The sequence below is a fragment of the Lasioglossum baleicum genome, unplaced genomic scaffold (genome assembly GCF_051020765.1).
Source record: "Lasioglossum baleicum unplaced genomic scaffold, iyLasBale1 scaffold0139, whole genome shotgun sequence".
NCBI classification, from domain to species: Eukaryota; Metazoa; Arthropoda; class Insecta; order Hymenoptera; family Halictidae; genus Lasioglossum; species Lasioglossum baleicum.
Genome location: NW_027469199.1, coordinates 379,426 through 383,847, shown reverse-complemented (window position 1 = coordinate 383,847; position 4,422 = coordinate 379,426).

Sequence of the window (4,422 nt, the reverse complement as noted above, 5' to 3'; positions counted from 1 at the left end):
TAGGTAAAGCTACTGACTTTGCCGCTGGACTATCAAAGAAGCTATTGTGTTAGCTGTTCGAATCTCAAGGATGGTGGTCACGTTCTTGAACGGTGTGACAATGGATATTCCAATTCACACATGATATTAAGCTTTCCGGCACTAAAAGGTATACTAATTTTCTTCACTCAACACAAAGTTTTAATCTAGATACAGCGAGCCAACTTCTCGGAAGCTAATGCCTTCGGTAGAAAGCAATAGGTATAGTGCTACAACAGTATGGCGGTCCGCTTTAATACTCAAACCGTGAATTAAGGTGTCAATTGCCAACACTGTTCATTGCATTTGCGCCCGCAATAACTGGTTTGACACTCGAAATCATAGGATTGCTGAAGCTATTAACAAAGCGGTCCGATTTTCAATTATGGTGGTAGCGTCCCCGAACTGTTTTACATTCGATCATCTATTTCACGCATGAAATCAAGGAACGCGCCTCTAAAATGTCAACTTATATGTTTATTTGAAAACTAAGCAGGGCATTCTCTACAGCGGGTTGGACTACTCGGGAGGTGAGGCCTTCGATATAAAGTTTGACTGTATACCAATTCGTGACGTTCTGCAACGGTTTAAATTTGCACTTTAATATTTAAACCGGGAAATATGATATCTACTGCCATACTGTACAGCGGATTTTCTCCCGGATTACATGGTTCTGCCCTTGGAGCCACAGGATTGGTGAAGCTATTAACTTTTCCGTTCGGCCCTCAAAGGGGGTGGATACGTTCTCCATCGGTTTAACCATCGATATTCTACATCATACATGATATTAAAGAGCCAGTCACTAAAATGTATATTAATGTGTGTCTCTAAACACGAAGTTATACGCTCGATATAGCAAGTTATCTCCTCGGAGTGTAACTACTACGGTAGTCCGAATGACTTCATACTAATTGGTATTGCTATACGAAAGTTTAACTCTCTAATTCAATACTCATATCGCTAATTAATGTGTCAATTGCCAATACTCTTCAGCCGATTTACTTCCGGAATACCTGATTTGCGAACCACTCTGCGAACCACAGGATAGGTCAAACTATTGACTTAGCCGTTCGTCTCTCATGGAAGGTGGTAACGTCATCGAAAGGTTTGACCCTCAACCATCCTATTTCTGCATGCAATTAACGTGTCCGTCTGCTAAAGTGTCTACTAATTTGTTTCCTTGGACACTATACAAGGCACTGGCTGCAGCGGGTTACCTCTCGGAGGGTGTGGTATCCAGTACGAAATTTGGCCACATACCAGTATGTACCGTTCTACAATGGTTCAATCTGAGTAACAGGATGGGTGAAGTCATTGACTCAGCCCTTCGTCTCCCGGAAAAGGTGGTAATGTCCTCTAACGGTTTGACCCTGGATCTCCTAATTCATACATGAAATTACGGTGCCGTCACTGAAATAAATACTAATTTCTTTCCCTGAACACGAAAATTTGGTCTACCGATACAGCAGCTTGGGATATCGCAGGGTAAGGACTTCGGTTAAAAGTTTGACGCTATACCAATAGGTACCGTTCGACAAAGATTTGACATTCCACTATAATGATCAAACCGTGAATTGAGGAATCTATTTCCATTACTGGTCAGTGGATTTATTCCTGGAATACGTGGTCTGACTGTCGCTATGACAGCAACGGTGAAGCTATTGATTTAGCCTTTAAATAATTAAAGGAGGTGTTATCGTTCTCGATCTGTATGACAAACGATCTTCGAATTCACACGACATTAAGTGCGCCATCACTAAACTGTATACTAATGTATTTCTCTAAACACAAAGCTATGCTCTAGATACAGCGGGTTACCATTTCGGAAGGTGAGGGCTTCGATAAAGAGGATGAGTTCATACCAATATGTAACATTCTACAACGGTTAGACACATTACTTTAATATTCATACAGTGAATTAAGGTGTCTTCTGCCAATACTGATCAGCGCGTTTAATTCAGGACGACCTGGTTTGAATTTCGATATCACAGGATAGGTTATGCTACTGACGTAGATGTGCGACTCTCAAGGAAGGTGGTAACGTACGCGAACGGATTGACCCTCGATAGAGTCATTCCTTTCAGCGACTACATTACCATCGTAGAACAAAACCCGATGTTGCGAGTGTCATGCTTAGTGCCCACGGAAACAAATTACTAGGCATAATAACCGCAGCACAGCGTTTTTTCATATATAAGTTAGAAGATCGGGGGTCAAACCGATCGAGTACGTTGCCACCTTCTGCGAGAAGCGAAAGGCTAAGTCTATCTGCTGTACAGTATTGTTATCGGGCACCTTAATTTACGGTATAAATATTAATATAGAAATTCGAACCATCGCAGAACGTTACTCACGGTATAGGGTCGATCTTTTTACCGGATACTATACCCTCCGACGACCGGTCCTGCTGTAGCGAGTGTGCTGTGTTTCACGGAAACAAATGAGTAGACGCTTTAGCAGACGGACACTTCAGATTCACGTATGAATAGCAAAATCGAGAGACAAACTGTTCGTGAACGTTAGCACCTTTTTTGAGAGTCGTACTTCTAAATCAATTGCTTCACCTACCCTGTTATTCCGAGAGTCACACCAGGAAATCCGAGCGTCTATCTGCTGTGTAGTATTGGCAATAGACACCTTAAGTCACGATATAAATAGTAAAGTACAGAGTCATAGCGTTGTAGGACGTTACCTACAGGCATGAAATCAAACTATTTACTGAATTCCTTACATACCGTGGACATAACACGCAATATCGAGAGTATAGCTTCGTGTTCCAAGAAGCAAGATAGTATACATTTTAATGACGAGCACCTTAATTTCATTAATGAATTAGAAGACCGAGTGTCAAAACTTTCGAGAATGTTAACACCTTCCTAGAGAACAGCACGGCGAAGCCAATAATTTCACCTATCCTGAGACTCCGACAGTTAAACCAGGAATTCTGGGTGCAAGTTCGCTGAGAACTATTGGCAACCGACACACGAATCCGCGGTATGTGTATTAAAGTAGAGAGTCTAACCCTCCGAGAACATTGGAAAATGTCTTAAATTCCATCTTTTTCCGAATACCTTACCTTCTGTGAACCTAACCTGCAGTATCCAGTGTATATATTCGTGCTCAGAGAAACACATTGGTCTACATTTTAATGCCGGTCGCCATATTAACAAATATGATTAGAAAAATCACGAGTAAATCCTTTCGAGAATGTTACCACCCTCATTGAGACTCGAACGGCTAGGTCAATACCTTCTCCTATCATGTGATTCCGAGATTCAAACGAGACATTCCGGGTCTAAGTCCGTAGAACGGTATTAGCAATAGTATTGGCAATGTACAGAGTCAAATTGATGTAGAAGGTTACCCATTGGTAGAGCGCCAAATTTTATACCAGGAGCATTACCGTCCGCGAACCTCGCCCGCTGTATCGAAAGTATCACTACGCGTTCAGGGAAACAAACTAGTATACATCCTAGTGTCGCGCACCTTAACTTCAGGTATGAATAAGAAGATAAAGGGTCCAATCAGTTCGAGAACGTTACCACCCTATTTGAGATTCGAAAGGGTATGTCAACTGCTTCACGTACACTGTGATTCGCAGAGTCATACCTGGTATTCCGGGACTAAATAAGCAGAACAGTATTAGCAATAGACACATTAATTTGCGGCATGAATATTAGTGTACAAGGTGAAAGCGTTGTAAAACGTTCCCCATTGCTATACAGTCGAACATTTTACCGAAGGCCTTAGTATCCGAGAAGCTATCACGCTGTTTCGACACTGAATCTTCGTGTTCACGGAAGCAAATTAGTATACCCTTCAGTGACGGGCGCATTAATTGCATGTGTGAATTAGAAGATTGATGGTTATTCCGTTTGAGAACGGTACAACCATCTTTGGTTGTCACACTGCTACATCGATTGCTTCAAATATCCTGTGATTCCGAGAGTCAAACCAGGTATTCCGGGATTCATCGAGAGTATAATTTGGGGTTGACAGGACGTAATTAGTATTCATTGCAGTGACGGGTCCCTTATGTTCAGGTATTAATCAGAAGGTCGATGGCCGGAACGTTCGAGATCGTTAACACACTGTTTGAGAGTCGACTATATAAGTAAATGGCTCCACCTATCTTTGATTCCTAGTTTCAAAGCACGTATTTCCGCAGTAAATGCACTGTGCAGTATTTGCAATAGACGCCTTAATTCACGGATTCTATCTTAACACGTTGACGGGTGCGCGGATATTCGGTGTCTGTTCCTTGCAGCGGCGCTTCAACTAGTGGTCCGCTCAATGTGGCGGCGCAGCACCAAATTATACTGTTCAATGCTTGCGCCATAATGCTCACTAGCACGTTAGGAGTAAACTAACTTCCACTTTGACTCTTCGACGATTCGAAGATTT